Source organism: Molossus molossus, unplaced genomic scaffold (genome assembly GCF_014108415.1).
Source record: "Molossus molossus isolate mMolMol1 unplaced genomic scaffold, mMolMol1.p scaffold_m16_p_19, whole genome shotgun sequence".
In the NCBI taxonomy this organism is placed as follows: domain Eukaryota; kingdom Metazoa; phylum Chordata; class Mammalia; order Chiroptera; family Molossidae; genus Molossus; species Molossus molossus.
The window spans coordinates 54,209,815-54,225,892 of NW_023425354.1; the positions used below are offsets into that span (position 1 = coordinate 54,209,815).

At 39.8% G+C, this 16,078-nt stretch overlaps 1 protein-coding gene across 1 annotated transcript in view; it reads left to right on the plus strand.

Moving 5' to 3' along the window:
- The window catches only part of LOC118634936 (protoheme IX farnesyltransferase, mitochondrial), a 123,109-nt gene that overhangs the window by 7,038 nt on the left and 99,993 nt on the right, over positions 1-16,078 (plus strand). The gene's annotated exons all lie outside the window — the stretch shown is intronic.

Below are 16,078 nucleotides of genomic sequence, written 5' to 3' on the forward strand. Positions count from 1 at the left end.
GGACGCAGTAAGGGAGTGAGTTCTGTCTGAGTTCCGAACCAGGATGGACTGCACTGCTGTGCTCGGTGCGCAGTGGAGCCACAGTGGCCGCTGGCACGCCCCGCTCACTGCTGGTGTGCTCCTTGTGGGAACTCTGGTATTGTCCCAGGTATGGAGGGGTTTTGAGTGCATCTCTGAATGGATGTTTAGAACCAGATTTTTTTGCCTAATTGTAGCAAACTCCACCAAATTTGATTGCATGCATGGAGGTATTAACCCATAATTATGTCATTTGGTCGTTACAACCACCCTGTGAGTCAGGCAGAGCTTTGTTATTATCATCTCATCTCATAGCTAAACTTAGAAGTAGCTTATTCTGGGCTAACTGTTTAGAATATATGTTCTGGGTCATCCTGCAGCCTGAAGACCTGGTCTCTTCTTTTCTTCTTGAATGAGAAGAAGAAGAAGAAATGAGTAAATGATGAAGTTATACCAGATCCTCTTTGAGGACAGAAGGTAGTAAATAATATTATTGAGTCAGCAAGTGAACAGATGAAACGAGAGGCTTTTGGGAGTAGAGAATAGATCAAAGAATGAGTGGTTTTTATTTATTTGTTTGATTGCTTTTCAAGAGAGTTGAGCCTGAAATCCGGGATAAAAGGAGGTAAACCAGACATGACTTCTTTCCTCAGTGTCCAAGTTTACTGAAAGAAAATCTTTTTTTGGATGGTGACACTTGTCCATAGGGAGTTTGACAGAGAATCATAGTAAAACCTACACAGTGCAGCTGTGATGAAGACTGAGTTCAGGTGATGTCTTTGAAATTATGTCTTAGGGCTTTCTGGTAGCCGAGCAAGGAGTCATCTCATTTCTAAAGTGTTATTTTTGTCATTTGCACAACTAATTTGAGTATCTGTTGACTTATTAAGAAGGATTGTCGATAAATGATTTTAGGATGTCATCCAAAAAAAATGAGGCCTGTCAGTCTGGGCGTCAGGAGTTCTCTGTGTGCTCCATTCTGCAGATTCGGTCTCCGCTCTTACTGTCCCGTTTCGGTCAGCAGTGCTAATACTCTGCGCTTCTCCTAGAGGAGAAGTTGTAGAATCATTCTTGGCTTTCCGTTCTCCCCTTCGGTCTGCATCCAACTGAACCAGTGAAACCTTATGTAACGCCTGTGTGATTTCTCATGCCCATTTCTGAAGCTACCTTCTCAGTCCAGGTCCAAACATTGCACTAGCTCCTAACTGTTCTCTCTGCCTTCATTCTCCTTCTACTGCAATATGCTGCCCAGGGCTGCCAGAGTCATTTTCCTAAAGCATTGCTTTCTTATGTTCCTAACTTCCTCAAGAGACTATAGTTCCTCGGTATTGCCCCCTGCCTCAACTCTGCCTGATTTTAAAGGAACATTGTGATTAAAAATGGTTAGACTCTTCTGCAGTAATATATATTTTTTCTCCTTCCCTGTACCCTTTCTACCCCACCATACGCATTCCTCTACGGGAGACCAGCCAGATCCTTTCAGAACTTCTCCACTAAGCCTTATTTTGCCTGCTCTTGGCCCAAGTCCCCCTTCTCAACACTCAGAAAAGGTTCTGGTCAAGCAGACTTGAGTTCAGATCCCACTATGACATTTACCAGCCAGTGAGACTTTGGGCAGTTCCTTGACCTTGCTGAGACAAACCCCTAGACTGTAAAGTAGAAATACTAATAAATTGTTTAAGAATTCAATCGTCACCCAGCTGGTGTGGCTCAGTGGTTGAACATTGACCCATGCACCAAGAGGTCACTGGTTTGATTTACGGTCAGAGCACATGCCCAGGTTGTGGACCAAACCCCCAGTGAGGGGCATGCAGGAGGCGGCCAATCAATGTTCTCTCTCATCCATGTTTCTGCCTCTCTCCTCTCCCATCCTTTCTCTCTCAAAATAAATAAAGAAAAAAAAATTTATTTAAAGAATTCAATTGTAGAATGCATTTAAAGTACTCAGCAGCTTGACTGGCACATGGGAGACCTTCAGAGGTTTATTTTTAAATAATTCCAGGTACACACTTGATTATTTAATGTATATTTTCCTAAGGATTTGAGGGCAGAAATCATGCCACATAAACTTGTTTTGCGCTTCTGGCTCTCTGGGCACAGTGCTCATCACTTGGTAGAGACTTGCTGTTGAGAGGGAATTGACACAGTGAAGTCCTCCAGAGGAAGGGGGGTGTGGAAACCCTGTCATGGGGGATGGGATTGTTTTGTTTAGAAAAGAGAAGGAAGAAGGGGGAAAGATAATGAGAGAAAGGAGAAAGAAGACATAATAGCCATCTTCAAACACCTGCAGCTTCATCAATTTAAAGGAACAGTGCTGCTAACTTACAGTCCAGAAGGCAAAATTAGGCGACTACATGCCAGCAGGGTGGCAGATTCTCTCAGTATGAAGGAGAGTTCTTAGGAGAACTATTTAGGTGTGAAATGTGCTGCCCTGTAAGGCAATATTCCTTGTCATTGGAACCATCCAAGTGGAAACAGATCATCTTGGAGGGAAGTTGAAGAAGGGATTCCTGCATTGTGTAGATGATGACAACCAAGTCCCTTTTTAATACTAAGAGTCCGCCTGCCTTCAGCATTGGGTGTTTACCACATACCCCTTGATGCCAGTTGTCAGATACAGAGAGAACTCACGCGATTTCTGTCCTCAGGACATTCACAGTCTATTAGGGAGATTTTTTACACATACACGTATATAAAAATAAAACAACTGTGGTCTGATACATCTGTTTCAAACCCAGAACTCTTTCTTAATACCTATGTTATCTTTACCTATAAAATAGAGATAGTGGCACTTACTTCATAGCCTCATTGTGAGGATTAAATGAGATAATAAATGCAGATCAAACATCTATGTGCCCAGCACTAGTAGGCATTTAATTAGCTATTATCAATACTATTATTATTGCTATATCCATTCTTAGGGAAATTACTGGCAGAGGTATTATAAATGATGTGTGCATAAGGCAGAGTGGGGACCCAGAGAAGGGAGGGGTTGAAGTGAATGAGGATTCACTAGGCAGAAAGGCAGGGATTGTAAGCAGAGGCATCCTGGCATGTTGAGAAAACTGAAGGGTGCTTGAATGGTGCAGTACGGCTAGAGTGCTGTGTAGGCGAGGCACTTCCTGAGGCCGAAGAGAAGCAGGGCCGTTCTTTCAACGTGGCATGTGTTTTATGCTCAACAGTTTGGCTGTTACACCCCAGCCGTAGAAAGTCGTGGGAGGCTTTTTGGAGGAACAGTCATTTTTTATTTTGTCTTATTTATTTATCTTTTAAGTAGCTTTTAAATACTACTAAATTAATATAAATTTATTGTAAGAAAAAGGAAGTCAAATAACACAGAAACATAATATTTTAAAGTGAAAAATACCTTTTTCATTCATTCTAGATAAAACCCCTACTTAAAATGGAGCCATGTATCTATACTTAGATATACAGATACAGATAAGGCTTTCAATTTGAATAGAAATAGGATCATTTTACACACGGAGTTCTGCAACTTGCCATTTTCTCTTAGCAGGACAGCTTTCACTGACAGTATTTACCTCGCTGCGTACTCTTCCATGATGTGGAACTGCTGTTATTTACTTAGCTAATCCTCTACAGGGAAACATTTGGGCTGTTCCCAGGTTTTTTTTGCTATTAAAAGCAATTCTGTTATTAGCTTTTACGTACATAAGTCTTTGTATACTTATGTGAGTTTGTCTGTAGGATAAGTGTTTAGAAATGTAATTGCTAGCTTTGAACTTTTTAATTTTGGTAGATTGACCAGATTGTGCCTAAAACAGATAGTATAATGTACATTCCCTTCAACAGCCTATGGGACTCTAATTCCCTCCGTATTCTGTGCTTGTGAATTAGCAGTCTTTGCCAATGTTGCCTCTTTGATAATACAAAAAGATTTGTGTGTGTGTTAGTTTTTATTTGTTACATTTCCATAGGATTTAGCATCTTTTTCTCTATTGATCATTTCTATTTTTTCTTCTTTTACCTCATACCCTTGATTATTTCTTAATGATATTTTTAGAACTCTTTTTAGCATTTTATCCATCATATGCATTCAATTTTTTTTCACATTTTGCTTTTGCACTTTATTTTACTTGTGATATTTCATTTTTTATTTTGTCCTGCTGAGATTTTTAACTTTTATGTATTCAAATTTGTTAATTTTGTTTTTTAATGCTTAGAAAAATTTTACCACCCTATGGTTATAAAAGCATTCACATATGGTTGTTTTTCTTATACTTTAATATCTTCATTATATTTTCTAAGGTGTGAGGACCATGTGGAATGTATTTTGGTATAAGGAGTAGGACTGATTAAGAAGACTGCGGTGGTAGTACTATTGAACAAGGGTTGCCTGTTTGTGTAAATAAAATTTTATTGGGCTCTGGCCGGTTTGGTTCAGCGGTTAGAGTGTTGACCTGCGGTCCAGAGAGTCCTGGGTTCGGTTCCCGCTAAGGGCACGTACCTCGGTTGCAGTTTGTCCCCGGCCCTGGTTGGTCGTGCGAGTGGCAGCCACTCGATGTGTCCCTTTCACGTCGATGTTTCTCTCTCTCTCTCTGTACCTCTCCCTCCCTCCCATTCTACCTGAACAAAAAAAAAAAAACTTTTTGGAACACAGCCATGCCCATTTGTTCTATACTGATATCAGGCTACATTGGCTGAATTGAGTAATTATGACAGAAAACGTACAGCTTGGAAAGCCCGAATATTTTATATCTGGCTTTTTATAGAAAAAGTTTTCTGGCCCCAACTCTAGAGCTTAGACTGCTGAGACTCGAGAATGATGGTTAATAAATCAGCGGTAGCCAACTGAGAAATGGCTTGGGCTGAACCTAGCTGTGGTGGGGAAGGAGAAGGGGGGGGGGGAATATTAAGGAAATAGAATTAAAAGAATAGTAGATGTGATAGACTGCTGAGGAGGCATACAATAAATGGTTTAGGACCTGGAGTTAATGACCTTGGCTGCCATTATGTGAAGCAAGCATTCTCCAGTTCTTTGGGCCCTGTGCTCCTTACTATCCTATACTCTACCCAGTTCTCTGAGAGAGCATAGAGTACTACCCCAGGGCCAGAGTCCCTGCATTCAAATCCTAGCTCTTACTAGCTGAGTGACCTTGAACAGTTTTCATAATCTCTCTGCCTCGGTTTACCCATCTCTAAACTAGGGATAATAACACCTACTTCAGAGGGTTGTTCTGGGTATTAAATAAGTCAACATTTGCAAACTACATAGAAATGACTGTGTTAAGAGCTATATACTTGTTTCTTGAAAAAAATGCCTGGGTGCCCTCACAGGCATTTGAGTTTGCTGCCCCTGCGCTAGAAAAACTTCCAGGCTTCTGGTATAGAAGACTGGATGAATGGTGGTATTGAGACTTAAGAATGTAAACACTAAAGGAAGAAACTGTTGGGGGAAGATGATGAGTTGAGTTTTGGATACATGAAATTTGAGTTGTCACTGACACATCCAGTGAAGAGCTTCCGTGGACAGGGCAGTTGCTGTGAAGGTCAGGAGCTCAGATAGATAGAAGACAGGGTCAGAAGGAGAGGTCTTTAGCATGGAGCCGGCTGTGAGCCATGGTAGTGATGAAGGTTGCCAAGGGTGAGTGTGTAGAGGGAGCAGAGCAAGAGGCCAAGGACAGGACTTTGGGTACATCCCCTTTTAAAGACTGGATAGAGTGTATTATGGAGACTACAAGGAAATAACATGATCAGAGAAAGGAAAACAGGGAAAGGCTTTGTCACAGAAGCCAGAAGAGAAGACATGGTTCATAAAGGAAGTGATCAATACTTTTAGATGCTAGAGGTGTACTACGATGCCTGGCTAGAAAGAATTATTTTATTTGGCAATTAGGAAGTCAGTGTTGACTGACTGCCAGATCAGGAAATAATTGCCAGTGTTTCCTCTTAGAGTCTTAAAAAGCTGCTTTAAATAATTAAAATAATTTTTTAAGGTTTATTCTCATTATGCTTATTTCTTTAGGAACAAAGAAGAAAGTATGATAATTTAGGATTATTTTTGTGGCCACATTTTTCTTACCTTTGTACTATCTATTGTATTGTTTTTCCTCTTATGTGCCTCATATTGTTGTATATCTAAAAGGCAGATGCAGAGTTTGATATTTAAGACAGTGTGTAAAGTGCAAAGCAGTGATTACATTACTTATTTAATAGTACATGTGATGCTGGATGGTACTCACGGGCTCACTGTTTCTCACATGGCGATGTGCGAAGGAGCACTCACAGCCTATGTGTTCAGATGGTACTCTCTGGCCACTGTCCCCAGGGATTCAGATCCTGTAGGCTGGGACAGGACCCAGAGATCTGCCTTTTTGACAAGTGTGCCGGATGGTCTGATGCTAGGTGGTCCTGGACCACCCTTTGAGAAAGTGAAGTAGGTGTTGAGCAGGCAGAGTGCCGGTCCCAGGCCCTCTGGTCTGGCTGGATGCAGAGAATGCACCTAGGAGAGCCAGAGCAGTCCTCCCTACTGGGCAGCAGGAAAAGCAGCTGGGCAGGACCTGGACCACACAAGAAAGCTCTTCAAAAGCAGATGCACCAGGAGAAAGGGAGCAGCCACCTCCTCTGTTGCCACAGATAGAAAAGTCTCAGGGCAGTAAATTTCTCCTAGTACCATTTTATGTATTCCATGCCCCGGGTTTCTAGATGAGCTAATTGAATTAAAGTCGTTTCCTTCTGCTTATTCCATTTAAAGGGGCTGCACCCTTTGGGTGACCTCTACCCTTTCATTTGACCTTTTCCCTCCCTATTTAGTTTATTACTTGAATTTACACATGTCTTGGAGTCAGCAGGATTTTTTTCTTTATCAGTTGATTTCTTTTGGACTCTTAACATCTTGGGTAATTTATTTATAGTTAATGATAGCTGAGGCAGAAGTATCTGGGAATTAGTGATCACTTTTATAGAACTGGTCTTTTTCCTTGGCCTCTTTTTATTTATAGCTGTGATATGCTGAGGAAAATTAAGTGTAGAACAAGTGAAGGGCCATATAGTGGTCATTTGTAGGACGGTAGGATAGCAGGAGCTTGATGCCTTGGTATTTGTGCCAGGATCTGGGCCAAAGGTGTTCTGGTGCTAATGCCATTTAAAGATTTTTCTCCTATGAAAGGAAGTAAGATTGAGTTTATAAAGAAATAATATGTCCCCCTTGAGTTTCTCTTGCCAACTGAGCTATTTACAATGTGTTTTTGGAGTTTGTTGCAAGGACCACACTGGGGTAAAGAAATTTTGGATGAGGATCATAAGGGGCTTTGGTGACCAAACTGAATTTATACTTAATATAGGTCAATAAAAAGCAGAAACTTTTTCCTAAATAACATCTGTGCTGAAAAACTGTAACACATTTTCTGAGACCAGAACACTAAAATAGATTGCTTATTGGAACCAATAGGTTATGTGGTTGATGGAACTGATATAAAGTCTATCAGTGTATAGATTTTTTTCCTCCCCTAGGGTCTAGAATGTTGCTTTTTATTAAAAGAAAAAAAAAAAAACTGGAATAGAAGATACATTTTTATTTTAGATTGCTTGTGTAGTTTTGAGTGTATTGCAGTCTTCAGCTATCAGATACTGTACAAGAGATTTTCCACATTTTCATAAAAAGATTCAGTAGAGTTATAGTTTTTTGAATTTTAATTTTGAAATAATTACTTTAATAAGTGTATGCTAATTAAATGTAAATGTAGGGTTTTTATTATATTACATGGTTGTTTTAGAAAAAATAAAAAATACAGATAAGCAAAGATGAGAATTCCATCCTCTCAAAATAATAATCATTTTCATGATTTTGTTGTATTCTAGAATTTTTTCTATACAACCCATTCACTTAGTTTTGATTTTCAAACAAATGTAAGCTCAAAATGTAAATGCTTTGTGTGATTTTTAAAAATTACTTTGTGTTGCCCTGGCTGGTGTGGCTCAGTTGGTTGGGTGTCATCCCATGCACCCAAGGGTTGCTGGTTCAATTCCCAGTCAGAGCACATGCCTGGGTCCCCGGTGGGGACCTGCAGTGGGCAGCTCTCACATCCATGTTTCACTTTCTCTGTCCCTCTTTCTTCCTCTCTCTCTAAAAATCAATACAAATATTTTTTAAATAAATAAAATAAAAATTATTTTGTGTTAATATGTTTACCCTGTTTTGGTGACTTTTAAAAGAATTTTAAAGTAGTATTTTCTTAAGATAAAAACATCATATACCTAAGTGAAAGAAGCCAAGCAGAGAAGGACAAATACCACATGATCTCACTTATATACGGAATATAATGAACATAACAGTCTGAGGAATACAGTAGACCCAGACACATGGAAGTGGGGCACAGACTGACATCCCTCAGAAGAGGGGATGGGGGGTGGGGGGGTGGGAAGAGATAAACCACAGAACTTATATGCATGTATGCATGACCAATGGACATGGACAGCTAAGCCGGGGACAGGGTGGAGGGGGGGTGGGGTGGGGGTGCTAATGGGGTAAAAAGGTAAAATATCTGTAACAAAAAAATAAATAAATTTAAAAAATTTCAAAAAAAAACAAAACATCATATACAAGTGTCTCCTCCAGGTTGTGCAGTTACTAGTCTTTGGCATACAGTTTTTTCAACCTTTTCCTGCCCACAGTCTGTATTCTAGTGTTAACATTAATAGCAGATCCTCTAGAGTCAGACTGGTAGGGTTGGAACCTCTGGTCTACCATTTACTACTTTGTGATGCTGGCCACAGTTTTTTCAAATCTCTAAGCCTTAGCTTCATCTGTAAAACAGAGATAATCCCACCTCATAGAATTCTTGTGAAGATTATATGAGGTAATGCAGGTAAATAATTTAGTACCAAACCTGGCATAATAAAAGTCCAAGGAAGGTTAATTTCATTAGTATATTATATTAATCATATTATATTAATGCTTATGTAGTTTCTGCTGTGTTTGTGTTACAAAAATGGGGTCGTAATACACATTTTGTTCAGTTATTTGCTTTCTTTCCTAAATAGACATGCTTTCTTATCAGTGTAATTAAAACTACCTCCTTTCCTGCCCTGGCCAGTGTGGCTCAGTGGGTTGAGCATCATCCTATTCACTGGAAGCTCCCGGGTTTGATTCCCTGTCAGAGCACATGCCTAGCTTGTGCGTTCAATCCTTGGTTGGGGTGCGAACTGGGAAGCAACTGACTGATGTAGCTCTCACATCGATGTCTCCCCCCACCTTCCTCCCTCTCTAAAAATCAATTTTAAAAAATGTCTAAAAAAAACCTACCTCCTTTTTTCTAAAGGTTAGTCAGTATTCCAGAGTGTGGATACATTGAATTTATTGAACCATTTATTTATTAATTAATATTTGGATAGTCTCTACTTTTTTACTATTAAAATAATCATTTTTAATAATATGCATAACTTTTGGTACACATTTATTTTTGAAAGTTGGATTCTTAAAAATACACCTTCTTTTTAATGCATATATAGCATGCCATTGTGTGTTTAGACATAATTTATTTACCACTCTTCTATTTAGATTGTTTTCAGTTTTTATTATTATAAATAGCACTGTAATTAATATCTTTGAAGTTAAATCTATGGTTATTTTCCTAGGATAAGTGTATCCGAGTGGCCTTCTTGGCTCAAAAGGTATATGTACTCTGAAAATTTTCATTTTCATTGACAAATCTCCCTGGAGAAAGGTTTTTACCTATTTACGCTGTTACCCTAGTGACCACCAACTCACCATACCTTCACCAATAAATGATAGATAATTACATATTTTTCTAAATAACTACCAATTTGATGGGTGAAAAGTAGCACTTAATGTTTTAAATCTGTTTAAACTGCTGTTGAGGTGTTATATTTTCTACATGTTGATTAGTGACGTTAATTTCTTTATGAATGGCCTGTTGGCTTTCTCTCCTTCCCTCTCTTCAGCATTGGTCCTTGTTGTTTGGAAGAGTTCTTTCTAGAGTAGAGATCTGAACTCAGTCTGTTCACCTGTTGCAGATGTCTCACCCCTTATTTGTTGTTTGCTTCTTGTTTTCATTTATTACTTTACGTGCAAATGTTAACTTTATGTAATCAGGTCTGTCAATACTTTTTTTCTTGTGCTTAGGTTCTCCCACACAAAAGATTTGTAAACATTTATCTATACTTTTAAACTTTTGTTTTTATAGTTTTATATTTTACATTTAAAATTTCATTTATAGAAAACAGTATAAGGTGGACATGTACCCAGTTTTTAATAAGTCATTCACCTGTGTTGAATGTTACACTCACAAATTTAGGAATTTGTGCAGCTCTGTCCCTGGACAAATCTTAATTCCCCTTAGCCCCCCAAATTCTATTTTTTAATTTTTTAATTGGAATTTCAACATATTTATAGATTAACTTGGGGGAGAATTGAGCTCTTTACCATATTCATCATCCTCATTTATTCAAGACTTCTTTTATGCCTCTTAAATTTTATAGTTTTCTTTAAATAGATTATATACATATATTGTTAAATTAATTTGAGGATATTTTAAAAAAATAGTGTTGTTGTTTTTTTTCCAATTGACTCTTTTGTGAGATTTTTAGATAGCCAATCAAATAATGATCAGGTTATCTCCTTTTTTCATATTTATATTAATTATTTAAGTGGTGTTATTGCCTCTTCGTTAAACTCTCTCCATCTGCTTTTCTCAGTATAATTTTTGCTTGATTCTGAAGGGTTGTTTGACATGTGCTATGTAGCACTGATGTGATTTTATGCTCTCTGCTTTTTGTTCTCATGACCATTGACACTTTGCTGTGGCAGTCCTTGCGTCTATGCACTTTTTTAACCTACTTCATCAGTTTCACGGCACCTTTTTTTTTCTTTTACTTAATCTATTCATTTATCTGCTATTCATTGAGTCCCTATTATGCCTGAGTTGTATCCTTCCAGTTGGGTAGAATGAGGCAAGTGCGGTGAGTAGGATGGGCAGGATGGGGTAAGTGTGAGCCCCGCCACATGGGTCTTACTCTGAATGAGTTGTTCATAGTCTTGTTCTGTGATTCCTCTTGGTTATAAATATATTCAACCTTTTTTTTTTCTATGCTCCTTTTTTTTCTTCTATGTTGTAGAATCTTTTTTATAAGTCTTACATTGATCCGTTTTACCTCTCTTTATTGTATCCATTCCTGGATGAAGAGAAGACAATTCCAGACAATAGAGAGTCCCCAGAAGAGTATAAGCTCTAGGAGGAGAGAGCAGTTTGTCTGTTTGCACTGTTGTATTCATACCTGGAGCAGTGCCTGGCACATAGTAGGTGCTCGTTATGTATTGATGGAATGAATGCGTGGCGGGATTTTTCTTCATCACCTATCAGTTTAACCTGATACTGTTGGACCTCTTCTCTTGCAATTTAAGCTAAAAGAGCGAAGCTGTTCATTTCCATTACTGGTGTAACATTCCTGTGGCCTGAAGGAGATGTGGCAGGAGCTACCAGCAGGGCAGCCTTTTCTCTACAAGGTGTTTTCAGGATTTCTGAAACCACACAGTGCCCGTGGCCTGCTCTCCACATCTGGTTTTCAGCGTAGCTGCCTCTGCTCTCAGAGTGTTTGTGCCCAGCTTTTTTTCTGGTGCTACTTCCTGCTGGGCTGGAAGAACACCCTGCTCTGCCAGGGCCTCCAGTTAGTGTGTGGCTTGCTACCCGGGATGGGGTATGCAGAATTGTTCCTGTGTTGTCTCAGTGAGAATTGTGTCAAGGCAAGGGCCTGTTCTCTTTCTGGGTGACCTCTGTCTCCTCCCTCTCGGTGATGCAGCTGCACCTGAAGACTCCTGCTTCACTGGTGGAGGGACTTTCATAGAGCGGCCTCACACCCATGGTCCCCCAGGCCCCGGCTCCTTACCCTCACCTCTCCCAGCAGGAAGGGGTAATGGGGACTGTCACACAGCCTTTATTTCTCATGTTTGTCCATTTCCTTATTGGTTGATATTTAGGTAGTCTAATTTTTTGCTATTCAAGTAATAAAAGTAATAAGTCACCTCTCAGCAATATCTTCAATTTAATGTCATCTGTACTATATATGACAAGCATTTCTTGTGGGTTTTAGTACCCTCTCTCCATTTAACTTATTACTGACATAGGTTTTTCTCTGATTTTTAACTTTATCCCTCCTTTGCAGTTGGTTTCTGGTGGGAGAGGGTCATGTAGGTGCTGTAGCAGTGTTCTAATTTAGATGAGAAAATACATATATCTAGGCTATTCTGTTTTCTGATGATTTAATTGTTTTTAATTCAGTTTGATGTTAACTGAATTGATTGCAAGTGTAAGATACTGTAGTAGAGGCATGTAATGTAAAGATAAATTTCATGAGGATGATAATCTCAAAAATTATTAGAACCTTTAAAGAAGAGAGAAAAAACTATCAGTTGACAATGGGCTCAGCTGCACGTAACTGAAAACTTGAAGGACAGCAACGTAAACAAATTAAAGTTTGTCTTTCTGTGGTATCAAGGGGTCTGAAACAGGAGTGAAGAGCTAGTGCTAAAGGATATTGTCAACCTACCTGGTTCCTTTTTGCTCTGTGATTATTAGCTTGTGTCTTCTGTTCTCAAGACCACAAGGTGGCTGCCACTTCCCCATCATCATGTTGTATTCCAGGCAGAGAGAATGAAGAAGGGGACGGTGTGAAAAGGCAGACACCTCTTCACAAGAATTTACGTTTTTGAAGGAAAGCTCTTGACAGGAACTTCATTGGCCAGTACTGTACAGCTCAAGAGAGGTTGTAAAGTATGGCATAATTCTTACCACTATCTTTTTTTTTTTTTAGTGTGGGGGGGGGAGAGAGAGAGAGAAAGAAAGAAAGAAAGAAAGAAAGAAAGAAAGAAAGAAAGAAAGAAAGAAAGAAAGAAAGAAATGGATGTGAAAGTGGTTGTCGTCACCCACACCACCCAACCAGGGCCAGGGACAAACTGCAACCCAGGTACGCGCCCTTAGTGGAACCAAACCTGGATCTCCTTAGACCTCAGGCCGACGCTCTAACCACGGAGCCAAACCGGCCAGGGGCTTACTGCTATCATTTTGAAAGCTAAAGCATCTAAAATCCAGCCTAGTCAACTTTGCCAGTAGCCAACTTCTTTGTGTCCTCATAGCGACCACTGGGCTGTCTCATGATGCAGTGCATCCCCTTCTAGGAAAGGGGTGTGAACCTCCCCACCTCTGCACTGCCCAGTTTTCCAAAGAAAACAGAACAGCACCTGAGGTGCACTTCATATGTCGTACGCTTCAACAAAAACTAATTTGCCAGCTTGACATTTACTTTCCCAATAGTGGTTGTAGAAGTGTACTGATCTGTTAGTAGTTTTCCCCTACCATCTTGATGATCAAATACACATTTGAGACTCCTAGTTTGTGTTGGGGATTGTTAGTTCCGGGTTATACAACAGAGGAGAGCCAACTAGCCCAAGCATACTCTGCATTGAAAGAGTTTAGGTTCATGGTGGAACTTTAGCTAATCAAGGAAATGAGCCATGTGGCACCATGAGACATTCCTCTCTGACCTCTTTGCTGCTCTCCAGCTGTCACTAAGGGCATTGGCGTCTTGCTTAGTTTTCTTCTGCACCCCAGTTTCCACCATCAGCCCAGAGAACTTCACTATCTTGAGTGGCTCTGAAACTTTGCCATCTGAGATACATAGAATTCTTGTTACAGTGCAATTTCTGGGCCTCATCTCCATAAACTACTTTACTTTTGGTCTCGAGGGGTTTAGGAATCTGTCTTTTAACAGATAGACTTGGTAAGAAGAATGGTCCCAGAACATACTTTGACAAACTCTTCTTATCTGGAGAACTCAGCATCCTCTCCCCTACCTGCTCTTCTCTCAGCAAACGTCATTGCTCCTGTTGCTAACAACAGTAGAGGTTCAGTTCCCATCAAGTGGGAACTCTGCAACTTCCTGCTATTTCAGTTTATCTGCATTCTCACCTGTCATTACCTTTTCTCTCCTCTCCGTTTCCTCTCCCCGAACCGCATGAGTAGATGGCTCCAACAGCGTGCCGCCTGGGAGTCCTCTGAGATTCTGCAGGTCCCGCAGATCCCCCTTCTCCGTGGAGAGTGTGCTAACTGAATCTCCAGGAGGGGTCAAATGATTGCTTCTCAATCCTGCGGGTCAGATGTGCCTAATTATCATTTTGGGTATATCAAGGGCTGAATTCCAATTCGAAGCAAAGTATGATAGTATCTTATTTGTTAAGATTAAGGAATAAAACACAAGATAATTTTTAAAGAATATTACAAGGCTATCTGTTTAAGCACTAAAAATTTTTTACTCAGTAGCTTTATTTTTTATATCATAAGAAGGGGAGATGGTAAATTTGGAGTTAATGAAAAGAGATTCTAATATATCAGTGTTTTATAAAAACAATGCAAGGGTGCATCGTTACCTGTTGTAGTTACACTTTGTCATGTTTTGTCTGTAGGGAGAGTGCATGTTTATCTGGAGTACTCTCTCACCCTATGGCCTTTGTGCTTGCTACGCTTTCTGCCTCCAGCTTACACCTCAGCCTCTTAACTGTTCACCAGGAGAACACCTACTTATCCTCGGGTCTTCAAGTTTGAAATAAGTTTGGGAAGCCTTCTCAGTCAGGCAGCCCTTCCATATTCTTACAGCATCCTTGACTTCATCTGTAGAAGTGCTATCACATTGTGCTGTAATGTCTTGTCTTGTCTGGATCTTCAGCATGTGAGCGCCAAGAGGACAGGGCCACATCTCTCCTGATGACCGTTGCATTGCTTAGCTCATGTCTTGCACAATAATAGATGTTCAGAAAACAGGTCAGTGGGAAAAAAAGTATAATGAATTCTGATGCCAGCATTTGCAGAATTTTGAACAGATTAGCCTTTTAATTTCAAAGAATCAGTTATAGCTAAGTTCTCACTTAATGTCATCAATAGGTACTTGGAAACTAACTTTAAGCAGAACATAACAAAACCAATTTTACTATAGGTTAATTGATATAAATAAGAATTAAGTTCTGTTCTGGCCAGTGTGGTCTAGTGGTTGAGTGTAGACCCATGCACCAAGAGGTCGCCAGTTAGATTCCCGGTCAGGGCACATGCCCAGGTTGTGGGCCTAATCCCCAGTGGGGGGCGTGCAGGAGGCGGCCAATCAGTGTTCTCTCTCACTGATGTTTCTATCTCTCTCTCCCTCTCACTTCCTCTCTAAAAAAATCAATAAAGGGAACAAAAAAAAAAAAAAAAGAATTAAGTTCTGGTCATAGACATCACCAAACTTCTAAATCAGCTGTTCTCAACCTGTGGGTTGCAACCCCTTTTGGGGGTTGAACGACCCTTTCACAGGGGTCACCTAAGACATAACAGTAGCAACATTACAGTTATGAAGTAGCAACAAAAATAATTTTATGGTTGGGTGTCACCACAACGTGAGGAACTATATTAAAGGGTCGTGGCATTAGGAAGGTTGAGAACCACTGTTCTAAAGGAAAACCCAAAACACTTCACACTTCTGATATTAAACTTTGAAATAAATGTGAGCTATACATACATTTAAGCATACAAACTAGATATACTAATAAATATTAATAAAATATTAATTAAGATTAAATTAATTTTTTAATTTGAAAAGGAAAAGATTATTTTCCAACTTGCTTATTTCAGTTCAGGGTCACAGTGGCCAGAGCATATTTGGGCAGCTCAGGGCACAAAGCGGGAGCCCACCCTGGAAAGGATGCCCTTCCCTTGGAGAGCCACTTACACACACACACACACACACACACACACACACAGACTGGGACTGTTTAGACACATCATTTCATCTCTTGCATATCTGATATGTGGGAAGAAACTGGATTCCCTGGAGAAAATCCTGACATATAGACAGTAGCCCCTACTTGAACTGATTTTTTTTTTCTCATCAACATTATAAGGAAAGGACATTGAAGAGATGACCTTGTTTAGGACCTGCTGTATTTTACTGTAGGTATCATTGAATGCTTAGTGGTGGCTGACAGTTTGCTCCAGATGACTAGGCTGCTGTGCTTTGTAGCTCCTCCAGCTGCTTTTACAGTGCTGCTCACCTGTTG